Source organism: Marmota marmota, unplaced genomic scaffold, assembly GCF_001458135.2.
Source record: "Marmota marmota marmota unplaced genomic scaffold, marMar, whole genome shotgun sequence".
Taxonomy (NCBI): Eukaryota; Metazoa; Chordata; class Mammalia; order Rodentia; family Sciuridae; genus Marmota; species Marmota marmota.
Genome location: NW_026000174.1, coordinates 12910585 through 12936062, shown reverse-complemented (window position 1 = coordinate 12936062; position 25478 = coordinate 12910585). Strand labels below are relative to the sequence as shown.

General features: G+C 51.8%; 1 protein-coding gene across 4 annotated transcripts in view; it reads right to left on the bottom strand.

Moving 5' to 3' along the window:
• The window catches only part of Gdpd5 (glycerophosphodiester phosphodiesterase domain containing 5), an 80518-nt gene extending 69048 nt beyond the window's left edge, over nucleotides 1-11470 (bottom strand). For 3 of the 4 annotated variants that reach the window (XM_048788046.1, XM_015477403.2, XM_048788048.1), the window contains exon 1: nucleotides 10659-11470. The gene's annotated coding sequence lies outside the window, so the exon portion shown is untranslated. Of the gene's footprint in view, nucleotides 1-9184; nucleotides 9317-10658 lie in introns of all 4 variants that reach the window. The other variant, XM_048788047.1, reaches the window with a different exon arrangement.
• Between the last annotated feature and the right edge of the window lie 14008 nt (nucleotides 11471-25478).

Genomic DNA, 25478 nt, shown 5'->3' with positions numbered 1-25478 from the left:
ACAGGAAGTCTGGAGGACTAACCTAAATCACTGCCTCAGGCAAGCTTTCTTCCTTCTCCAGGGCTCCATCTTCCCATTTATAAAGTGAGGCGGATGATAAAAGTTACAAAAACTACTCCACAGCACCAGCTACCTGGCCAGCAGTCACAGATATTCTCTCACCTAATGCTGCAGCCAGCAAGGCAGCGATTGCTAACTATTTGTTGTGGGGTGGACTGTCCCTTTCACAGATGAGCAAACTGAGGCTCAGCTGGTTTCTAACTTGCCTGAGGTCCAAGTGTTGTGGGCGTCCTAATGTAACCTGGGTGTGTCTGATTCCAGAGCGCCCCTCTCCTGCCCTCCCAAACAATCCCACACTGCTTCCCCACAGATTGCTGAGGATTCAGTGACATCACAGATATCAAAGGGCTTTGTAAAGTTAAACTACTATGTGTCCAAAGGCAACAAAAAATAAGTCTTGATTCCTCCATGAAACCCAACACTGAAGTTCAGAAGAACACTTAGAATGTGCCAAGCCCAGAACCCCTGGGCTCCTGATCCTTTGACCTCCTGCATTCTTTGGCCAACTGCCTCTCAGAGAAAGGGATCTGCAGTCCCAGGGGCCTGAGCTGACCCCATGCAGCCCTCAGAGCAGGGCTCTTCTTGAGGCCCACCAGGCCCCTCTTGCCCAGGAAGACCACTCGTCTCACCATCACCTGTCTCTCCTGTGCTCCACACTACCAGGGGCTTAAAGGGCACCTCCTGGCCCAGGTGCCATGAAATCACTCCAAGATCCCTCACCACCCACCACTGACAGGCTGTGAGACCTCAGGCCAATCATCTCACCTCTCTGAGTCTCTGATTTGCCACCTCCTAAATGAGGGATTAAAGCAGATCACACATGGAACAGGTCTACACCAAGGAGAGACTCAAACGAACCTAACCTTCAACAGCTGACTTAGCTAGGTAAGTAAAAGGCCTGGTCTGAGAAGGGAAGTGCTACCCCCCCACAAAAGAATCCCCACTGTAATTGTGAACTTGTGACCTGCCCTTGGGGACTGGCCCTCAGGAGCCCCAGGTCAGAGAGGTAGACACAGAACCTACTAGCGGCCACCAGCAGGACCCTCATCTTCTGTCTTCCCAGGGTGGCTGGAGTCTGAGCAGAGGAGAGGTAGGAAAGGGGGAGCCCAGAGCCCAGACATCCCCTATGCCCACGGTGGCCCAGAGAGGTTGCTAACTAGCCTCAGGCCACAAAGCAAGGCAGAAGGTACCAGGATGCAGGCCTTCTAGGTCCAGCTCAGGCTGTCTCCACTGCCCCAGAGCCACCCTTTCAAGAGCATGGGTCAAGCAAAGAGAGGAAGAACTGAGTGAACAGTTAGGATGCCGCACCCGTGCACGGTCTGCCCTGGTCAGGATGCTGTGGTCATTGACAGCTAGGACCCTAAGCTCCCAGGTGAAAACCAACACCTGGTTGCTCCTTTTTCTGTCTCATTCACTACAGATACTGACAAGGTATATTTGGATGAAGGATAGGCTCAGTCTGCCTCTGCAGAGTCTGAAATAAGAAGAAAAAGGTTTCAGTTACACCATAATGGACTTCGGTTAGATGCAAGAAAGAACTTCCTAGAGAAGCATTAAGAATGGACAGCATGTAATGTTTCGAACAACCAATAAAAAAAAAAAATCTCAATTGATTCTTCAAAAAAAAAGAATGGACAGCAGACAGAGAAGGGGAGCAGGATGCGTGTGGGTGTAGCACTTCCTCTAAAATATAAGACGCTGTCTTCAGCCTGGCAGGAGAGTGTTGCTCCCGCCATCTCACAGGTAAGCATCTGAGACTCAGCTAGGCTGCATGACTCGCCCAGTGTCTTCTGAGCTCTGCTCAAAAGAGGCAGAGCTGGGATTCAAAGCCAGGACTGTGACTCCAAGGGCCACACACCTTCCTCCTCAGGCCTCTCTGGGGACTCAGACAATGCCCAGGGGTGAGCTGTGGGGAAACCAGGAGCTCGCAGGAGCTGGCTGCAGAGGCTGTGTGTTTTAGGCCGCCTGGCTGTGCCCCATGGACACTATCCCAAGGGCCTCCCGGTGCTTTCCATGCAAAGTGCCCAAGCACATCTCCTGTCCTTCCCCCAGCTGTGCCTCCTCTGAGTCCAGGCTCAGTTTTGCGCCAGGATGCTGCCTACTACCTGCTTGGCAGGAGCCCCTGTGAGCCCCACACCCGACAGCAGATTGCCCATTCCAGGGCCCTGCAGATTGCCCCAGGCCTGCCAGCCCCACACTGCATCTGGTGGCCTTCACAGGCTCCCAGGGGTCCCTTGAGCTCAGATGGAATGACCCACTCTGGGAACCAGAGGCCGACACTGGCCCAGGGGTGCTGTAAGCAGGGCCAGCTGCCTAGTTCTACGCAGGCTCTGGCCTGGACGGGTTGCCGAGGGCTCTGTGCACCTGAGCACACCTGCCACTAGCCAGCCCATGGCCTTTGCCCACTCCAGAGATACGACTGTCCCTGCCGGGACCACCCCAGAAGCCACCTGCAGCCTGATTTGGGGGAGGAGGCAGTGAGAGAGAGATGGGTGCCCCTCCCAAACTCCTCTCGCTGAGAGGGCTGTGGCAGTTGGAAGGCTGAGATTCTTCTGGGCGGGGGCTGAGACCCCATGGTCTTCAGGTGGCAGCATCCGTGGGCTCTGTGGCTTGCACTGACAGGGTGAGGAGTGGCTTCAGCACGCCTCTCCAGGCCTCGCCCCACCCTGCCCGACCTCTGAGGGCCGCACTGGGCTCTGTGCTGCTGGCTTGGGGAGGCTCAGGCCACAGGAAGCAAGGGGACTACAGGGAGGGAAAAGGAAGTGGAGGTCCAGTGCCCTGTCGGGTCCTCAGGGTTGAGTAGGTTGCTCTACAGAAAGTCCCAGCCCCTGTTCCTATAGCTGACCACTTCTTCCCTTGCTCCTTCAAACCCTGGCGGTGACAGTGATGGTCCCAGCTGCTGTGAGCCCTTGGGGCTGCACTCTCCTTTCTGGGCCCCACACCTCTCTTGCTGGACCAGAGGAGACCAAGCCCTGCCACCAATGATTGCTTTTGCAGTCTTCCCCCCCAGCGGCCCTCAGGGCCTCATCTAGAAGGGGCTCCCCTCACAGAACAAATTACAAAAGAACAGCTGGAGGGGACGCTGGGGCTCAGCTGTGCAGCCTGCCCTGCCTCAGCCTGGGCGTCCCTGAGAACCCGAGAATGAGGAGCAGGAACTGGCCAGAGAAGGAGGACCCCCCAGAGCATACTCCCTGCGTGTTTTGAGACTGAGGATACAGCAGGCACTGTGCTTTACACTCCGAGAACCTCATTCGCTTCTCACACAAGGTCGTATGTTTAATAGGACCAGGGATTGAACCCAGGGCACTCCACCATGGAGTCACAACCCCAGTCCTTTTTATTGTTTACTTTGAGACAAGGTCTTGCAAAATTGCCCAGGCTGGCCTAGAATTTGCCATTCTCCTGCCTCAGCCTCCTGAATGGCTCAGATTGTAGGTATAAATTATGCACTTTACAGAACAGACAAAATGACGCGCCCAGGGTCATCCTGCCAGTAAGTGACAAAGCCAGGATTCAAACATGAGCTCTTTGGCCTCTGAAGTCCCCCAAGTTGGCAATACACTAAGCTACTATGTGCAAGCGGCTCAGGACAGAGGAGACCAACTTCAGTGGGGTCCACCACCAGGAGGGCTTGTGCAGTAGCCTCCAGTGTCCCCAGACGCCCTCCCCTAGGAGGAACAAAAAAGCCCTCTGACATTCTTTAGTTCCCCAGGTGGAACAAGGCCTGAAGCAGGCAGTGCAGTCGGGTATCCGGGTTGGAAAAACAAGCAGATTCATACAAGGCCTCATTGTTACAGAATCTGACACTTTGACCATTAAAACAAAACCAAGCAAAACAAAATGTTGCTGCCTTGTCTTATCCCTTAGAGAGAAGGGGGACAGTGGGAAGTCACCAAGGCAAGGGACCGATCCCTTTCCCCAGCCAGCCCTAATCTCGGAAACCCAGCTAAGGTGGCTGGGGCGGGAGCCCGGGGTCTGCGTCCAGCCTGGCTCTGCCCCCAGCCTGGCTCTGCTCCTGCTCCTGTGGCCTTGCTCCGCACACCCTTGAGGTGTCAGACACTGCGTTTCCCATGTGTGGCCTCATTTCAGACAGAGATTACTGTTATTCCCATTTTTCAGAGGAGGACACTGAGGCTTGAAGAAGACACCCCCCACCTTACACCTTTTTTAGGTAAGAAGGGACTTATTTTCCTGACCCCATTTTACAGAGAGCCAGGATTCAGGCAAAATACAAGGGTGTCCTCCAGGTCCACCCTCAGCCACAACAAAGGCAGGGTGGGGAGCTCTGACCTTAGGGCTGGCCTCTGGGGGAACGCTCTTTTAAGATACTTGGGGGGTCCTGGATCCCTTGTCAGTGGGACAGAACTTTCTCTTTGAGCCTCCTGGGTGGGAGGGTGAGATGAATTCTCCTGGGGTTGTTTTCTAAGAGTCCACTTGTTTAAAAGCTAAACAGCTGCAGGATGGATGTCGGGAGACCCCTCAGCTTGCTGGTGTGCCTTGGGAGCAAGATGCAGATAAAAGAACTCGGCGCGGGCGTGTGGCTTCTTTTCTGTGGACAGTTTGGTTCCCAGCCCGGGAAGAGCTTGGTGTCTCAGGCCCGCGGCCCACGCTTCTTCCGCAGGTGCCTCTTGGCCTTCCCCACGCCCTCAGAGCTGAATGTCAGGGGCAGGGTGGCAGCGTGGGTGGTGGGGACAGAGAGCCTATGCAGCCCAGCTTCCTGGGGTTGGCCCCAGCCACCCGCTTGCCCTTGGAGAGGAACCGCGGTCCCCTTGGATACTGCTCAGGGTATAGACGTCACAGGGCTTTGGGAGCGAGCACCACCTCTGTGAAGCCCATCCTGGCTCCCTCCCACACAGCTCTGGGCAACCCAGATCTTGGCCTGCCTTGTCACATTCTGTGTTGTCATTGCTTCTGTCCTCCTTTCCTACTGGGCTGTTCATTCATTCATTCCACAGAGTAGCTGCCCTTGGTCTGGGATTCATTCCAATGCCTTCCTGAGCACCTGTTCTCTCAGCTCCTCGCTAGGTGCTGGGGACAGATAATAAGGGCCAGCCTGCCCTGAGTGTTTATTATGTGCTGGGCTCTTTTTTGTGCTTTATGTGCACAGTCCATTTAACCTACTTCACAACAACCCTGTGAAGTAGATTCTGAGATTAAGCCCCATTTTTCAGATGTGGTAACTAAGGCCTAGAGAGGTTTAATCACTTGCCCAAGTCAACTGAGCCCTACCCTTTACCATCAAGGATATTACCCGTGGGCCGGCCCCTGCCTCAGGAGCTCAGCACTCTCCACAGTTTGGAAGTGTTGTGTCTTTGTGTTTGCCTGTCTACAGACTCTCCAACCATGTCACACTGGGGTTGGATGTGTGTGTAGGGGGGATGGTCAAAAGAAGGCTGCCTCCCAGTAGGGAAGGACTCACTCTGCTCAGCACTGCTAGCTGGCTAGATCCCTGGCTGCTCCTTCCAACTGGGTCATTTCTGTTTCTAAGGCCTAAGAAGAAAACCCAGGTCACTGGACATCCTGTTTTGCTCCCTGCCCTTGACCAGGCTTGGGGTCCCTCCCAGGCTGAAAGCTGCCTGCTCCTGCACTGCTCACTGGGAAGTCACTGGGAACAGCATCTCTGCAAGTCCCAACTGACCCTCAGTAGCCCTCTGAAGGGAAGTCCTCCCTGCCACCTGCCACACCCTCTCTCCTGACTGCTCTCACTGGACTCTTTAGTCAGTTTCTCACTGAGTCACTTGTTCACAAGGCCACCAATGGGATGGGCAAAGGGAACGCTGATCAAATGCCTGCCTAGGTACCAGGCCTCAATGAGTACCCCCTCTCCCTTCACCTCATTAAACCTCAACACTGTTATTATCAACTCCATTTTACAGGTAAGAAAACAGGTGCAAAGTTAAACAACTGGTCCCAGGGCAGCTTGCATGGCCTCCCTGACCTGGGGGTGGCCAACTGTGCCAGGCACACTGCCAGGCACTTGGGGGACGAGGTGGCTGGCAAGGATGGCAAATCCATGCAGACCACAGGCAGTGAGCAGAGGGGTGGCGTCCACCTGCTAGAAAGGAGTTCTGGGGCCTTCTCGGAGGAGGCAGCCTCAGGCCTGGAGGATCTCGCTGCTCTTGCCGGCCACCACAACAGGAGAAAGGGCAGCTGTGGCCCACAAAGCTCTGGTGCCCAGGGTATGCTCGCTCTGCCCTGGAGGCGGCAGAGGGAGGAGAAGCCAGCTGCCCTGCCAATGACCCCACTGCAGCCAGGCCAGCCTGCCCCCAGTCCTGCCAACCTGGCCTGGCCCAGCCAGCTCCCAATCACAGCTAATGACCATGCTGCCTGCAGCCTAGGACACCACCCTCTTTTGGGTGACCACAGTTCCTTCTGGCCCAGACAGCAGCCAGGCCAAAAATCACAGCTGCTTGTCACACCACATCCTCTACCCTGTGCTGTGGTCTCCTCCTCCTTCTGCCAGGATCACAGAGGACACTGCAGAAATCTAGAGAGGTAAGGCCCTTGGATACCGCCAGCTCACCATACATGTGGGCAAAGAGAACCGCACGGAGGGGCTGAGTCACCGCAGGTCACACAGCCAGCTGCTGCAGAGCCCAGGCCAAAGGTTCCTTCCTGGGCCCCACGCTCAGTCTCACACTGCCCTTCCTTAGCCTTGGAAGAAGGCTCGGGTTCTTCACATGCAAAGAATGCTTTCGAGGTACTGAATGGAGTTGAGGAGACAGGACATCTAAAAGCTGGCTGTTCAGTGACAGAAGCACGGATTTCTAATTCAAACAGTTGCAGCCCTGACTCCCTACTTCCTGTCAAGCTGTGTGACCTTGGGTAAGAAAATGTACCTCTCTGAGGCTCAGATTCTGGGGCATAACAGTAGCTACCTCCAGCATTAGTGTGAATGAGAGTGTCCATAAAGTCTTAGCACATTGTCTGGTTTATAATAATTATTCAATATTAGCTATTGTTAATATCATCACCATAGTATTATTAAATGTGCTGATCCATTTTATAAACTGTCAAATGCCATGGATGGTAGGTATTATGTATTTCTGTGAAGTGCTAAAATTCAGAGGGGTGTACCCACAGGGTTGGACAATCTAGGAATGTTTCTAGGGGAATTTATGACCCAAGTTGGACCTGGACAGATGGGGACATAAGTGAAGAAGAGGCAGAGCTGGTGGTTCTGATGGGAGGCACCCCACAAGCAAAGAGGCAGCAATGGGGGCACAGGTGGTGCATGCAGGAGACACTGGTGAGCAATGAGCCCCAGGTCCATGCAGTGGTTCCCATGGGCAAGGACTTGAATGCCACAACTGGAAGCCTGGTCTTCACCTTACAAAGGAAGCACAGGGAGCCCAGAGGGGTTCTAACACTCCAGGGCCCCTCCCAGCTGATCATTCGCCCCTTGCTTTGCCCCTCGCTATCCCCACAAACCCAGCATCACTACCCCGGGTTCTCCCCACCTCTCTGCCTGCCATCCCATCCCATCTCTTTTATTACAGACCTGCCCCGTGGTCCACATGGACAGTGAAGCATCAGTTTATTGAGTATATTTCATGCCCTGGGTTCTATGCAGGTGACCCCATGGTCACCTATAACAACCCTCCATTTCAAGAGAGGGAAACAGCCTGGCAGGGCCAGGTGTCTTGCCCACAATCTGACAGTGAGTAGGTGGCAGAGTCAGGATTCAACCTTGATGATGGGACCCCCAATTGATGCAGTAAGTTACCTCTAGCTCCAGCCCAACCATCTATGACCTCAAAGAAGCCTGCCCATTACTCTAGTCCCTAGGACCTCCCCTCTCCCTTGTCAACCTCTCCCCCGTACTCTCACCCTTAATGCCCCCCCCCATATCTCTTTGGAATAAGAGGCCCACAGTTGGATCCTAGATCTGCTAGCTTGGCTCCCACTATTGCCTGTGGATCCATCTGGCCCTCCAACAGGAGAATCGGATTGATAATAGGTCACTCTGCTGTTCTATCTATTCCATCCCCCACTCTAATACAGTCATATCCAAGACTAACAGCATAAATAGGAGCCTCTTGCCTCTTCTGGTGGGGTTCAGAAGCTCAGCTGAACACAAAGCTATTTCCCTGAGCCTGCCTCCCAGGGGTGGGAGCTATAAATTATTCACTGCACTTTGTGCCTAGGGAGGCCAGACAATGGGCCAAGGAATGGACACCAGCTCCCCGTTCCCCATGGGAAGGTATCATCAGAGCCCAGAGCCCCTTGCCAGTATCCCCAAGCAGATTCCAGAAGCTATGAGACTATGGAAGATGGCCGAGGGCAATCTAACCTATATAGGAAGCCCGAGCTGAGCAAATTCAGGACTCTGCGGCTTCAACAATAGCCTGAGTTGTAATCTATTGCAAGTCTGAGAATTATCCCAGACTTCCTGGTCAAAATTCAAGCTTCCTTTTCTTCATAGGGAAGGAAATAGATATTTGGTCAGGCATTGAATATTGGTATCTCATTCAGTCCTCACAATGACCTGGTAAGGAGATGTTCTACTTTTACAGAGAAGCAGCTGGGGCTCAGGGCATGAAGAGATTTGCCCAGTGAGTGTGAGACACAGTAGTTCACCTGCCTGGTCTGACTTACCACTGTCTGCTCTCACCAGTTTAGGCTGCCATTTAGCCCACCTGGGTAACTTCCAGATCACTGGATAGATAGCTGGTGCTCAAATAACTCCTGAAACAAACTCAAAGGCCCTAGGTTAGTGGTTTTACCTCTTTGAGCCTCAGTTTCCACACAAGGTAGCCATTAATAACAAGCCCCTTCTTGGCAAACACAACAAACTCCTTATCGACAGTTTTCTGATGTGATTGCCTTATCACAGGTAACACACAGCCTGCTTGACCCCACTTTAGAGGTGAGGCACCAGAAGATGCCCCAACCCTGCTGCGCCTCACTCCAGATTCCAGGCTTTCTCCACCACCCCATGAAATGAGATCACAGGTGTGAAATTATTCCATCAAAGAAGAGCTTTGTTTAGATGCAGGGATTATTATGAGGACTTGAATCCTCAGACAGAGGAGGGAGTAGGGGGAATCCCAAGCCCCTTAGTCACCTTTTGGGTTCCCCTAGTCCCTCTAACCCCAGAGACGAGCTTCTAGTCTTCACTAACCTGTTCCACCTCCCGGGGGCTTTCCAAGGTGGTTTCTCCCTTGACTCCAGGGAGCTGGGTACAACAGGGGTTAAGTAGTCCCAGCCAAGGCTACGGGTCCAGACCAAGGCCATATGCCCTCTTCTTCCTCACCTAGAACAAGAGCCCAAGAGTCCATGCCAAGGGCTTCTGTCCTGTATCCACCTGGCCCCCAAGGACAGCAGGAGCCCCTGCCTGGGACTCAAGACACCTGGGACTATGCCCACAGCCCTGGCAGCTTCATCCTTAAGATCTTAAACAAGCCCTCTCTTCCTGGGTCAGAGGTGTCCTACGACTTCCCCTGCCCAAAAGAGAATGAGGTCAGGTTTTCCATCTGGGCCAAAGGCTGTGGGGTTTCCGGCATGTCTCAGGCCCCTGCACCACCACAGAGACTCTCACAGCAGCCTCAAACATGGTCACACTGACCTCAAATCAGGAGTGGAGAAAACCCCAGCCACGCCTCCAGAAGTTGCAAACTGAGGAGGGGAGTGGACACTTTGAGGGACGCTTGGGAAAGCTTTCTCAAGTGGAACTTCTGGGTCAACCACTCTGACTTTATGATCTGGGGAATGATCCTAAGCACCTCCTCAGCAGTCCCCATTAGTAGGGTGAAGGACATGAGCTGGGTGAGTGCTGAGGGGCCACATCTCCTCCAGTTTCTGCAGGACTGACTTGGGGACCTCCACAGTGAGTTTGCCATCAGATAAGCAGAATCCCAGGAAATTCAGCGTGTCTTGGAGACCCCAGAATCTGGCAGGTAGGGGTAAGGAGCCGTTTCTCTACCCTAGGCCCCACAGAAAGCTTTGAAACTGGGAAGCCCCCCACCTTTGCCTTCAACTCTGGGAGGTGAGATGTCCAAGGAGTTGGAGGCCAGGAGAAGCCACCTTCTTAGCCTCAAGATCAGTGGCCCTGCACTGGGCCCCTCCACCTCCCACAGGCCGCTATTCACTTCCTTTCTTCTCCGACTTTGCTCTGCTTTTTTTTTTATTTTTTATTTTTTTAATTTAGGTGAACGCAATATTTTTATTTTATTTTTATGTGGTGCTGAGGATTGAACCCAGTGCCCCATGCATGCTAGGCAAGCACTCTACCACGGAGCCACATCCCAGCCCCTCTTTGCTCTTCTTTTTTTACCCTCTCCTTCATCCCCAGCTTAATGAGAGTAGGGAACCTCAGCTCTGTCTGGCCTCAGTTTCTCCATCTGTCAGCATCCATAACAATACATAGTACTTTCTATCTCACGAGGTAGCAGTGCGCCTTAAGTAAGAGACCATTTGTGCAAGGGCGGGGCGCGAACCTGCACACAATGGGAGCTAAATAAGTGCTCGTTTTCTCCCTTCTCGCTCCTTCTCCCAGCTAGTTCCAGCCTCTGCCAGTGCCCCCTCCACGCCCTCAGTCTCTAGCCCAGCCGCGAAGGGTCTGGACCGCTCCCGCCGCGCATCCGGGGCTCTCTCACCTGCAGCCTAGGCTCTCGCCGGCAGCCACGGCAGAGGGGGTCTGTGTTCCTCTCGGGGCAAGCGCTTGGAGCGGAAGGAAGGCGGCAGCTTCGACTCGCAGAACGAGCCCAGTGGTTCAGTCCGACTGTCCTGCCGACCTGGGACCCCTCGCGGGGCGCTGCACCCTGGCCAGGCTTCCCGAGAGCTCGTACGGTTCCAAGTCTGAGGCAGCCGATCAGAAGCAGCTGAAGGTTTGGTTCTCCGGAGCCGGAGGGTGGGGACGTCCGGACTCCTTTGCACTGCAGTCGGAGGCTGGGGCCACCTTGCGCTAACCCCTGGGCGAAAGGCTGGGGGCTCCGACACACACTGAGAGAAAGACTGGGAATGACCCCGCAACGATGGACGCGAATGTGGAGCCTGAGCTGTCCCGTCCCGGCGCTCCGGTTCAGGGCCGAGACTTGGGCGTCCCGTGAGTCCGTTTCGGACCTTGGGGCTGGGAGAGTCCGGGCGCGGAACCCGGGGCTGGGTCGGGCAGGGCAGGGCAGGGCAGGCGCCGCTTGGGAGACGCGGCGGCCGGAGCCCCGCAGGGAAGTCTTCCGAGGTCCGGGCGCAGCTCGCTCTGCAAAACGGGGCGGACCTCAGCGCGACGGCGGACTCCTGAGCTCCTGGCAGCGGCTCCACTTCCTCCTCTTCTCCTGCTCGCTAGCCGCTCGCTTAGCCCCGCGCCGCAGCCGCTGCCGCTGCCACTGCCGCTGTCATCCTGGCCACCCACCCCCACCGGAGCTGCAGCCCGAGTCGTGCCGAGCCGAGCCGAGCCCAGCTGAGGCAGCACCGCCCAGCGCCCGAGTACCCGCGAGCGCGGCCCCGCCCTTATAGGGCGGAGCCAACCGAGGCCCCGCCTTTCACAAGCCCGGGCCGGGGCTGGGCGCGCGCCTGCTTTCCTCTTTGGGCCCCTGCACCGTCGTGAGCCGGAGCCAATCAGAGAAGGGGTAAAGGGCGGAGCTCTGCGGAACGTGGACTCTACCTCCGAGAAGGCGGGGCAGACAATGGAGAGGTGCGGCTGCAGAGAGGACAATGGATGGGTTGGGGGTTCTTAAAGAGCCAAGCTGGAAAGGGGGGGTAACCTGGGGGCCCGGATGGAAGGAGAGGCGAGGTGGTCTGAATTGTCTGGGACCGGTGCATGAAGTCTGCAGTGGGAGGCCGGGGGTGTCATGGGGAAGGAACACCGGTGGGTAGGTAAAGCAGAGGAGAGGCAGGATGGCGGCCAGGTGGGATACCGGTGGCCAGGATGGCCACCAGGTCACCACGAACCTGGGGGTGAGGCGACCCTGCCCTCCTCTTGCCCATCCCTAGCTTTTAGGGCTCAGTGCGCACAGAAGAGTTAAGTGCTGTGGAATGTTCAGATTTGAAGAAGCGGTGAAAAATAAGTTTTTGAAAATGAAGAGCGGATCTCTCTTCCACACTTCCCCTTTCCCAGCGTTCATCGCCGGGAGGAACGTCGTTGTTAGTTTTAAAAATATGAAGTCAAAAGCAGAGGTGTGTGAGGACAACACTCCCCGAGTCGTGATGTGTCTGTCGTCTGCTCACGCACCTCCCCATTCCAGCGCCTTGGATGCAGGAGCTGTGTCTAATGCCTCTGAGTTCCCCCACGCCCTGCGCAGGGCCCGGCACAGAGCACGCGTTGGAGGGGTTTGCTGTATGAATGAATGTTGAATGTGCACGGGGGCGATGTGAAAGCCATTAATTGGCCCAGGAAGTGGAGGAATGGAGGTGGCACAGTACAGCTTCTTTTAAGCTTCACACCAAGTGAGAACCAGTAAGAACCCCATTTCACTGCTAAGGACTCAAGTACAGAGTCCAAGTGATGCTCCCCAGATCCCACAACTGGCACAGGATTCTAACCACCCGTCAGTACCACATTCCAGGGCAAAGCTGTGTGGTTTTGAAAGATTACTTTATCTTTCTGAACCTCTGGTTCTTTTAAAGAATTAAGATGCTGAGACTTGGCAGGGATACAAGTGAGAGAGCAGGCTTTAGAGGATGGAGAGAAGGGATTCCCACCAGGGGAAACAGCTTGTGCAAAGGTGTGGAGTCTGAAAGAACACCTCTGGGGACCCCTGGACTATTCTGGTTAGCAGAGGGTTCCCTGAGGGAGGGATGGGCAGGCTGAGGCCAGAAGGGATTAGTCAGGAACCCACATAGCTCTAGGCAGGTGAAGGAGAACTTTGTTAAAGAGCCCAGAAAAGTAAAGAATGGCTGGAGCTGCCAGTGAGAGGGCAGTAGAATCCATGGGGAGAGGAATGTGGAGAGGCAGAGGGGTACAGACAAGGGGGTTCAGACTTCCTTCTGAGAGCCACAAACTCCTGGGATTTTCCTTATGATCCTGAGCCCTGCAGGATGATGCTGAGGTTCAAGCCTTCAAGATCCATGTGTTGGGATTCCCTGTTTGTCAGAGGGGAGCCCTGGGAAAATCTTAAACCAGGCATTGATATGGGAAGGATGAGTTTGATAGGAAAGCAGATAGCATGGAAATACTTCTAACCTCCCAAAAAGCTTATGTTGTAGGGTCTGCCTGAAGAAGAGATGGTGTCTGCCAAGGCCTAGCCAGAGGCTGCCTAGTCCCCTCTGTAGAGTACACCAGCCAAGACCTTGGTTGGAAGAACAAGGAAGAGCGTGGGCTGGAGGCTGAAGTCCAGGCTAGAGGTGGAGTAAGGGGCCCTTTGTCAGGCCCAGGGACTGGGAGGTTGGCCCCAGGAAGCTCAGACTAGTCACTGGGGCCTGAGGTCTGGTAGGAGGCAATTTTGCCTTATGTGTCAAAGTTGGTAATGGTGCTAAGAAACCTTCTTCCTTCAGCTCTTGCTTAGAACCTTCTCTAGCTTCAAGTTGCTGGTATGATCAAGCTTTGAATCCCTAGCCTGGCATTCCAGCCTCATCTCCTCACCTCTTCCACCCTCCGCACACTCACTTCTCTCAGCTCCATCAACGAACATCTCCATGGACTTCCTCCAATGTGGTTGCTCCTGCTGGTTCCCTAGTATGGGGCCCTGACTTTTTAATTTCTGCTTCCCTGCTGGGTTGAAGGGAAGAAACTGGAGGCCAGATGGTCACCTGTCCTCTTTGCTGTGGCATCCTCAGAGACTAGCATGGAGTCCAGTGCATAGCAGGTGCTTAGTAAATAATTATGGAATGTTCCATCTCTCACGTCAGAGTCACCTCCTCTGAGAAGCCTTCCTGAACTCCTCCAGGTAGTTTGCGTTTGTTCTGGCTCCCTTGGCTTGAAGGTTCTGTAATCATGTATGTTCATGTCTATTTCCTGCCACTGGGATAGGGGCACCTCAGTAGAAGTGTGACCCCATCCACCGGCCTCCCAGCCCAGTGTCTGACAGCCCTCAAGAGATCTCAGCATTGGGAAGTGAATGAATGAGATTCTCAGAGAAAAGCTGTCTGGATGTCCCTGTTGCCTCAGCTGTGCCAGATGAACAGAGTCAGAATGAAAAGGAGCTTTTCAGAGCGGACCCTCTATGACCCCTGAGGCCTGCCCAGGGGTTACCAAGAGGTGACCAGTATACGGGTCTCAAACGCCCACACTTTCCCTCTGGATAACCTTCAGAGAAGAGGGAGTCTTCGGAATTGGTGGAATCTGGCCTTTCTGTGGCCAGGGAGGCCCACCCAGCAGAACAGCTCCAGAATCAGGGTGGCTTGTCTAGGAGGGCGCAGGCGCTCAGGATCCATGAGCCTGGAGGCTAATAGGAAACAGTAGCCTTTTCTGCCTGTGCCCCACTGCTCCCAAGAACCTCTGCCCTCTCCATGCCTCACACCAGAGGCAGCTCACAGCCGGGCTGCAGCCTGTGCGTCAAGCCCTCTGTGAAGAGCAGCCCTTCTCTCCTCACACAGCCCAGCTCTCTCTCTCAGGCCTGCATTTACTAGTAATTTTGCATTATTTTTCTTAATAGGCCACTGAAGCAATTCAGAAAGGTCTTTCCACAAGATCTGTTTCCAGCCCAACCACGTGGTGCATGCATGAGGGGTAGGCCCAGCGCTAGGTGGTAATGTGCCCCCCTCCCCGTAGCTGTCTCTTTGACAGGATTATTAGGCTAGAGTAAGCTCATCAGCCCTCACAGGACGTGGTGCCCTCTCACTTCTCTGTCCTGGCTCTGCCAGCCTGGAGTCCTTCCCCACTTTCCCCTGCCTGCTTGTGCCTCGTGCAGCCAGTGGGACTTTCTTCATCCCTCCAGGCCCCACCCACGATCTGCTCCTCTGAGAAGCCCGCCCTGTTCTCCTAGTGAGCATCACGGTATCCTCCTGTGGAGCCTGTGACACTGAAGGGTCTTGTCCCTCTCTTGGAACTCCGATCCCCTTGCATCTGAGCCATTGCAGGTCGGTTTTCCCATTTGATGATGAGCTTTTAAAGGACAGGGATTTGATTTCTCTCTGCACAAGGGTTGTACATCTCAGGCCCTACTCGCTGTTTCCTGAGCTGGACCAAGTCTTATACCAGACATCAGGAACCCAGAGGTGGGACAGTCAGGAGCCCCCAGCTCCGCCCTGCTACCACCTAGCACTGTGCCTACCTGTGACACGTGTTCCATGAGGAGGGGTCCAAAGCTGATCTCATGAAGAGGCCATCCAGGGCTGTCTGTATGGGCATGGCTGTCTGCATGGACATTGGTGCCAGGTGCTTTGTGAACACAGCGGCTGCCAGTTCAGCTGGGGCAGGGCAGAGCAAGAGCAGCTTCACAGGGGAGGTGACACTTAATTTGGGATCTAAGGATAAACAGAACTTGCCAAGATGAGGGATGAGCCTTCTCGGCAGAAGAGACATCAATCACACAAAGACATGAACGAGGGCACTGTCGAGTGACTGGTAGAGGGAGGTGCATTTGGGGAACAGAAACAATACCAGAAGGAGAACTGAGGCTACACAATGGAGCAGTTTGGGCACATACGCTAGAGCCATGTGTCCTGGGTTCAAATCCTGACACTGGACCCTCTCATCTCTCGGTGCCTCAGTTTCCTCATCTGTATAGTGAGGATTATACAAGTACTTGCCTTATAAGAACTTTATAAGGCTTAAGTTCATTTTTGTTAAATGCTTGGGTCATGTTGATATGGGATAAGCTGTGTATGCCTCATCAGGGGCAGGCGAGGCTGTCTTGTGTGGGGCTTGGGTTTGGACTTCATTTTGAGGACACTGGAAGCAACAAAGAGGAGCTGAGGGGAGTAAGAGGCTTGGCTTGGGTCCAGCCTCACTTCTCCACCCACACACATTAAAGGGCCTCCCAAGGGTCCCCTGCCTTCCCTCCATCTCCCATGCCTTCTGGTGCTCCCAGGGGCCCTTTGGCCACAATCCATGTATTGTGGAACTGCAGGGGCTGTGGCCACACCCACCTGACATATCCAGGGAAAACTTTAAGGCCTAATTTATTGTCAAAGGCCCTGATCCTTAACACCCGGATGAGTGTCTTAGTTCAGGCCTTGACTTAAACGCTAATGGATCCAGTTAAGAGGGTAAGTTAAGTGGGAACAGACCGGGGAATGAAGGGCACAGGGAGGTAAAGATGCTTGCTTGGGGTTGGAGAGCAATCTGGTTGGAGGGTACTGTGGAGTGTGATGCTGTGCGTTGGGAACCAGACACTTCCTGGCCCAGCTACCTCCCTCTGTGTGCCTCTGCTTCCTCAATGATAAAATCAAGATGAAAATTGTGGCAGCTCCAGGGAAGGAACGTGGCCCACCAAGGATGAAGCAGGAAAACCAATGTGGAAGGGGGAGCACCAGAGGAGGACCCCTTGAGGCAGGGAGGAGAGGGCAGTGTGGCAAGAGGTTAATAAGGGCCAGGAGGACAAGGATGAAATGTCTGGAATGGGCAGTTGAGACCATGGGTGACTGGGAGATGGGTGTGGATGGAGAAGGAGGCTGGAGCAGAGGAGCACTTGTTGATGGTGGAGAGCTCTTTCCAGGGCAGCTGACAAATGACTGGGCACTTGAGTGGCAACAGAGGTGGAGGCAGAGTTGGAGGATTTGGGTGGAGTTTGAAGGACTTAAAGCTGAAAGCTATGTGCAGAGGGAGGCCAGGGCAGGAGACTGACACAGTCCCAAGGAGAGGTAGCACTTCTGGGAGGCCTGAGAATTAAGGGGTGCAGGGGCAGATGAGGGAGATCCACATGGCCCCTTCTTACTTGGTAGGAGGGTTGGGTCACTTTGGAAAGGGTCTGTGTCAAGCTAATAAAAGATGATACTTGGCTCCTCTTCTCATTCTCTGATAGTATCCTGATCAGAATCTAATCTTGAAAGGATGGGGACCTTCATTTCCTTTCTGACCCCAGATCCTGGGGGCTTCCTCCCCTGCAGCTAGTCAGGGGAAATGTGAGCAATCATAGCTCCATGCCTACCCTTTTCCAGCACCTTTGTATGCTCACAGCAGGAGGTATCTACTTTGTCCCCTTCACTGTCAATTTCAGGACCATGAAGTCCTGGGAGATTAACTTCTGTGTTCCCAGCCCAGAGCATGGGTCACACCCAACAGGGGCTCAGGGGCTTTACTGTGGAAAGGCAAAGGGTGCTTTCATTTGGCTGCCTCTGCTGCCCCCTGCTGCCTGATTCTGGTTAGGGCAGAATAATACTAAGAATGCTACAGCCGGCTGGGTTTCTGGCTCAGTGGTGGAGTGCTTGCCTAGCATGTGTGAGGCACTGGATTAGATCCTCACCACCACAGAAAAAGAAAAAGAATAAAGGTTACCTTCTTTAAAAAAAGAATGCTAGAACACTCCTCTCCAATCTTCGGTTTCAGTACCCCCTTTCATACCTCCAAATTATTGAGAACTTAGAAGAACTTCTGCTTACCAGTTTATACCTATTGATACTTACATTACTTAAATTAAAATGGATACATTTAAAAATATTTACGTAATTAAAATAACAAAAAGTTACTAGTAAGTACTAATATAATGTATTTTTTTAAAAATAAATTCTCCAAAACAAAACAAAAAAATTAATGAAAACAGTGATATTGTTAATGTGTACAAGTTTCTTTAGTGCTTAGTTTAATAGAAGACTGATGGATTCTCAGCTGCTTCTGCATTCAATCTGATGCACTGTTGTTTGAAGTTTATGAAAAGAATACAGGCTTGCACAGATTAGTAGTTGGAAAAGGGATACTTTAATGGCCTTTTGAAATAGTTACGTCCATTCTTCTTGATACTAGCCAAACTGGACAAGTGGTAGTTTCTTGAAGGTTAGTTGGAATTACTCTAAAATCCCATCCATGAAACTTGCATGCTCAGTTACATTAAAATCACACTTTGAGGGGCACTTTAAATGTATCTTTTACCTAGGTATGCTGTGGTAACTTCATACATCAGCCTTTTTTGGGGGGGGGGAGAAATGGCTCTCTAAGTTATGCAGATCTTCCAAATATTGAGAAATTTCAATATACAACATTTCTTTACAAATTACATTTATTAACATCACCACTGATCTCATTGGAGAAGTTTTTAAGTATTGGGAGCCTATCAGGCTCACAGAGGCAATTTTTACTTGAAAGCTTAAAATTTTAAAAAAATATTTTTTAAGTCGTCGATGGACACAATACTTTTGTTTTATTTATTTTTGTGTGGTGCTGAGGATCGAACCCAGTGCCTCACACGTGCAAGGCAAGCATTCTACCACTGAGCCATAACCCCAGCCTGAAAGCTTGAATTTTGTCATTAGCAATAAATGCTATCAGTTTGCCTAGAAACATGACAGATGTACTGTATTCATTTTTGAGAGAATGTCTGCTAGATACTCAAGTCTGCGTAACAATAATTCATCTGTTAGTATTTCTTTCCAGTAAAATTGGTGTTCCGTGAAAAGAAAAGTGGTCAGTTTACCTGACAGTTCAACTAATTGTGCCAAAGCTTTTCCTGAAGACAGTCATCATACACCTTTGTGGCAGAGGTGCTTTATGATATTCTTCACATTGTCACACAGAATATTAAAAAGACCTGTGGGACCGGGAGTGTAGCTCCGTGTAAAGCACTTGCCTCACACAAGTGAGACCCTCAGTTCCATCCCCAATGCCACAGAAGGATATAAGGAAGGAAAGGAAAAAAAAAAGACACATATTCAAGGGGCAATGTATCATGAGTTGAATAATTTTGATGGCCTTGTCAGGCTTTCCCACATGCCCTGCTGTTGGCAGTTTCCCACAGAGTTGGGGAGTGAAGCTAGGTGACTTCTGGTATACCTGGGGCCACTGCTCTGATTTGTGTCGAGGTCCCAGCAGTTTTCCCCACCTTTGCTCTTACACCATCAGGAAAATGTCAAAGCCAGTGAGAAAGGAAAATGATAACTTGGTACCATTTTGGAAAAAAACTTTGACCCGCAGAGTCTGATGTCTCTGCAGTAGTGTCCGAGCAAGCATTTTGCCATTTTAAAAAAAATGAATTGTGCCAAAATTGACATAACCCTTTTTAAGTGTCCAGTTCAGTGCACTCATATTAAGTACATTCACATGACACGACCAGCGCCACCATTCATTTCCAGAACTTTCTTTATCTTTCAGAATTGAAACTCTGTAACCACTGAATAAAACTCTTCATTCTTCCCTCCCACAAGTTCTTGGGAACCACTGTTCTAATTCCTGTCTCTGAATATTTTTTAACTCTAGATACCTCATGTAAGAAGAATCATGCAGGATTTGCTCTGTTGGGATGGGCTATTTCACTTAGCATGATGTCCTCAAGGTTCATCAAAGTTGTAGCATGTGCCAGAATTTCCATTTTTTAGGTCTGAATTGCATTCCATTGTATCTATAAACACATTTTCATTGTCCATTCATCTCAATGGACACCTGGGCTTTCTCCACCTCTTGGCTCTTGTGAATAGTGCTGCCATGATCATGGCTGTGCAAATATTCCTTAGAGACTCAGCTTTTGATTCTTTAGCTGTATTTGCCCCAAGTGAAATTGCTGCATCTTATGGGCAATTCTACTTTTAAAATTTTCGAGGACCCACTGTACTGCTTTCCGTAGCACCATTTTACATTCCCACCAGCAGTGCACAGAGACCCAGTTTCTCTACCACCTGCCCAACAAATAGTTTCTATTTTTTGGATAGTATCCACCCTAATGAATGTGAAGAGATGTGTTTTTGTTTTGTTTTGTTTTGTTGAGTACTGGGAATTAAATCAGGGTACTCAATTACTGAGCCACATCCCCAGCCCTATTTTGTATTTTATTTAGAGACAAGGTCTCACTGAGTTGCTTAGTGTCTCACTGAATTGCTGAGGCTGGCTTTGAACTTGCAATCCCCCTGCCTCAGCCTCCCGAGCTGCTGGGATTACAGGCCTGGGGAGATGGCGTTTTAATTTGCATTTCTCTAATGATTAGTGATGTTGAATATCTTTTCATGTGCTTGTTTGGCCTTCTGTGTATCTTCTTTGGAGAAATGTCTATGCATGTTCTCTGCCCATTTTTGAATAGTTTTGTGTTGTTGTTGCTGTTGTTGTTATCAACAAGCATTTCACTCCTATACTCATACTAACTCTAGGTAACATTACTGTTCCTGTTCACAGATAAGGAAACAGAGGTGCAGATAGTCAGTAGTTTGCCCAAAGTCACACAGTTGGTGCACAATAGATCTCTATGCAAAGGGCTGGTGTTCTTTTTCACTGTGTCATTTTGTCAAAGAACAGAAGGGCATCCCTTATCTCCAGGAGCAGCTGGGCAGGGGACAGGAAGAGGAGAGCTGAGTGGACAACATCTTGCCTCTTATGTCACTTAAGAGGCAATCATGGGTGCTGTTTAAGGCAAAAATTAGAAACACCCAACCAGCTATCGCCATGGCAATGGCAGTACTAACCTGGTGGCTTCCCATAGCAACTCAACTCAAGGGATCTTTGCTGAGCTCCCAATTCCTCCCTGACCTGGGCTGGCACCGAGATTTGGAATGGACTAGACCCTGTCCTCTGAGGAGTGTTCAATTTAGTTCGGGAGACAGACCTGTCACATCATAATCATACTTTTACCAAAGGAAATTTCATAAGCTCCAAATTCCACCTGCTGTTTCCTACAGGCTTCTCTTCTGATTCCAGTTAGTTAGTTAGTTAGTTAGTTAGTTAGTGCTCTTTGATTTCTAACAGAATCCTGGGTTGAACTACTTTTAGCAGGAAGGGAAGTGAATGGAGGGATGTGGGGGAGTCTCCCAAGCTCCAAGGGCAGGATGCAATGAGCCTCAGGGTGAGAACCAAACTGAAATATCAAACAGGCCCAAGATGGGTGCTGTCATGGTCCCCCCACTCAAAAAGAAACTGAGGTTTCATCTCTGTCCTGGAAGTTCCAAAAATCCTATAAGAAGATCTTTGACCCAGGCAGGCCCTGGTCCTCATCCCTCGTCACCAGGACATAGAGTGAAGGACATGGGGATTGTGCTTGCAAACATGTGGAGGAAGGGGCAGTGGTGACAACTAGGAAAAGGTGCGTGACAGACAATCCACCTGGCGCCCACACACTGATCGGTGCATGATCAAGGCACAAACATGTCTTTTGTACAATTATAATGATGTTTTCAATATCGTAGAATTATAGTTTTATTCAACGTTAATTCATATGTATTTCTAAGCAGTAATAAAATTCACACATTCATAACTTGTGACCTTTTGTGATCACATCTCCTACCTCGGCATGCTGATCAGCTAATAATGCTGTATGACAGATAACTGAGAACCTCCTGCTTTGTAAACACTATTTCTTTTTCTTGTCACAGGCCTGAAGCTGGAGTGACAGGGAAGGCTCTGCTTGGGTCCACTTGTTGGGCCAGGTCTATTCCACATGCCTTTGAGATCAGTGGCTCCCTGGAGCATTTTTCTCCCCCCAAGGGCGTGTGCAGAGACACACGTGCCTCTCAAGGTCTGGGCTCACCAGTCATCACACATTCTCTTCTGCCCACATCCCACTGGCCAGCACAACCAAAGTCACAAAACCAATTCCTGTCTCACTGGGTCACACAAGTACATTCTACCCTCAGGGGACCGTGGCAGTGGATAAAGAAGAACTGAGATTGACATGGCCCACCACTCTTGGTTGTGGCTTCCCCAACTGTAAAGACGCAAAGTTGTGAATGGCCACCAGGCCACCTGGGTGCTCTCCACTGTCGTGGCTTTTCCCTTTCTCTAGCCAGGCCTCTCTCCCAAGGCCCAGACCCACATTTCCAGCTTTCTCTGGATGACCCACAGGCCTCCTAAACTTGTTGTGCCCTAAACTAAACTCACTGCTTCCTCCCTCAAGCTGCTCCAGATTCTAGTCTCTGTGACAGGCCCCATAGCCATCTTGTCACCCAGGCCAGCGCCTTGGGGCCATCCTTGACTTTGGTCCCTGTGCCCCATCAGTCACGGGAGGAATCAGAGGGAGGAATTCCACAGCTCCTGGAGTTGCCTTGCGTTGAGTTTCCTCCTCCTGAACCTGGAGAACCTTTTCTCTCTACTCCCTGACCTGGTGGCTCCCATAGTCACCTCCCCAGACAGGGCCCATCACCTCAGCCCCCACATTGCTCTCCTGCCTCCTCCGTCCTCCTGTCCAGCCACAGATCTGGTCACACCATTCCCTCGATTGAAACTCTTGGGCAGCTCCCTTCTGTTAGGGCCCTTGGCAGCACATACATGACCTGGTACATGGAGGTCAACCTGGAAGACATGGCTCCAGAGTCCCCTCCTCCAGGAAGCTTCCCTCCCCCTGGGAAATGGTCTGCCATGGTGACAGGAGAGAGGGAAGGAAGCATGAAGTAGGGAGAGCCCCAGGCTGCAGTACAGCTGGAGGGCCTCAGCCAGCCTGGAGAGGCCCAGCAAGAACTGCCTGGAGAGGAGAGGCCCACAACAGACGGAGCCTGCTTCTCCCGCTGTGCTGAGCCACGGCCTGGGCAGTGGGTCCAGAGGTGTCGCAGCTGGAGGCCGCTGCTGCCCATGCACTCTCCTCCAGGGAAAGGGTGAGCGGCAGGGCTCTGCTGCTTGGCAGGTGGCTTAAGCAGCTGACACAGTTTACACTAAAGGCTGGCCAGAGGGAGTAATTTACCCAAGTCGCCCACTGGTAAACAAATAAGTAAACCTAGGCTGTTCTGGCTCCCGGGGCTGGATTCTTCTCTCCACTGTTGACTCAGAGCCCAGCTGGACTAGGAGAAAGGTGGCAGAGTGGCAAGTGGGACTTCTGGATGGGGCCCAGGCACCGCTTCCTCCAGGGCCCCTACGCTGTCCTCTGTCTCTTCACCGTGGCACCTGTGGGTTCTGTGATTGACAGCTTGTGTCTGCTCCTCCCGGTCCACATTCCAGCATCATGATAGGCACACTGTTCATCGTCATCTCCCTTCTCTACTCCTCTCTCTGGGCACCCAGTGCTTCCCGCAGGGAGGACGCTGTGTTCACTTAGTTGTGGTTTCCTTCCTTCCTTTGTTCTTTAAATGAATTTATACTTGGTGATTATTTTAACTTAGTGAATACAGCCACAAAAATCTCTGCCTTCACGTAATTGGCCTTTTAGTGGAGGGAGGTAGAAAATGAGAGAAAGCAAATGGTTTATTAGATGGGATGCATGTTAATGGTAGGGAACAGAGAGCAGCACAGATGGGTGAACAGGAGACGTCTGTGAGGACCTTTGCCATTTAGATAGAGTGGCCAGGGAAGACGACTTCTGAGTAAAAATCTGAAGCTACCAACAGGTGCCAGGGTGCTGATGTGGCATGTCCTTGGTGGGGTCAGCCAGGGGGCCATGGCTGGAATGGAGAGGATGGGGAGGTAAAGGATGCATCTACAAGGTCGTGTAGCCCAGATGGTGGAGGGGGTGCAGAAAGTTGACTTGCTCCAGCTGACTCGAGAAGGCACTGCAGAATTCTCAGAAGACTGTTGTCTTTGGCCTTGGGAGTTAGAGGAAGGCAGATGGGCAGAAGCTGGGAGATGGAGAGCAGCCATCTGAGGAGAGGGCGGGGGGGGGCTCTGATTGCAGTAACAGCAGACAGTGGCAGGTGGTCAGATCTGGAATGTCTTTTGGAGGTAGAATTTTCTGATGGATTACATGTAGGTGGTGAGAAAGAGCGGAGTCAGATGACCTCAAATTTTTGGCCTGAAAGATGACATCACCTCTGATCAGAGAAAGAAGACAGGAGGCATAGGTTTGGGGGAGCAAACCAGAATTCAGGTTTGAACATGTCCATTCTCAGATGTTCCTCAGACATCCAAGTAAGGAGGTTGGGCATTTGTCAGTTGTACAATCCAAGGGTCTTGAAAAGGCCCAGAGAGAAATGCAAATGGATGGGATTGTCAAGGCCATGGTGATGTAAGAGAATAGGAGACCAGACATTGAGTTCTGGGGCCCTATGTCAGGGAAGGAGGAAGAACCAGCCACAGAGACTGAGAGGAGCTTCAATAGGTAGGAGGGCAGCACTGTGGCTGTGTGGTGTCCTGCACGTCAAGGGAGGGGGCATCCAGGGAGGGGCCAGCCCGCAGCTGACGGGTGAGAGGAAGATGGAGAAAATCCACCACTGGATTTAGCACCAGGGAAGCCTCAGTGACCTTGGTTTCAGTGGAAAGGCAGAGATGGAGTGTTGGTTAGAGGAGGGTTAGAAAAAAAGGCTTCAGAGAGAGATATAGACCATTCTTCTAAGTATTAATGGAAAGGAAATAAAGAGGTTGAAGAGTAAAATAGAGATTTTATAAGATAGAGAGATGTGTATGCTGGTGGGAAAGGTTGAGATGAGGACGATCCGGGGGGAGCAAAGGATTGCAATTGTGGGAGTCATGACCTTGGGTAGGCCGGGGTGGAATCCAGTGCATAAGGGACGGGCACGGAGGCTTTATCCACAGGGGTGGGAGAAAAAGCAGCCGGAGGGTGCATAGGTGCAGGGGTCAGTAGCTGTGACACTGGAACCTGTGGGAGTTCTTTTCCAGTGGCTTTGACTTTTTCAGTGAATCAGGAAGCAAGACCACCAGCTAGCTGAATACCTGGTATACTCCTACCATTGCAGCTACTTGGGAGGCTGAGGCAGGAGGATCACAAGTTTGAGGTCAGTCTCAGCAACTTAGCAAGACCCTGTCTCAAAATAAAAAATAAAAAAGACTGGGGAGGAAATTCAGTGATCAAGTGCCCCGTGGTTCAATCCCAGTGCCAGAAAGAAGGAAAAGAAGAAAAAGAGGAGGAAGAGGAAGAGGAGGGGTGCCCCCTGCATTGGATGAGATATTACTCTGAAGTGGATTCTTTAAAAACAATGNGGTGGTGTGTTGTTTTTTGGGGGAGGAGGCGGGGGCGGGGAGAGGAGAAGAAGCAGCAGTAGCAGCAGCATTTCACACTGTCTTGCAGCCATCTCTGGCTCTGGGACTAGAGTTATGATGAATGGAATATAAGCAGAAATGCTGTGTGTGAGTCTGGGAAGTGCCCTTGAAGAGAAGGGCATGCACTTATTTGTCCTTCTTATATCTGCTGACTGGAAAACGGCTGTAATGGCTGGGGCTCTAGCTACCGTCTTGTTCTTTGAAGACAAGAGCTATGTCCTAGGAATGGAGGAGCCATGAGCTGGAAGGAGCCTGAATGCTAAGGACTAAGGAAGCAGAGCCCCAGATCACCCTGGACCATTTCCATACTTCTAACTGAGTGAGAAACCCTCTTGTTTAAGCCACTGTTATTTAAGCCAGGACCTCTCTCTGCCCCTAGGGGCACCCAGACCCTGAGCACCCACAACCTGCCATTTTCCAAGCACGTGTCTCCCCCATCCCTGGGAGTCTTGGGGCTTCTGTTGGAGGCCGGGCAGGGTTGAGGCCTTAATGGAACAAGGCTCCTTGATGCCAGGGAGCAGGAAAAGCCGATTTCTACCCTGATTTCACT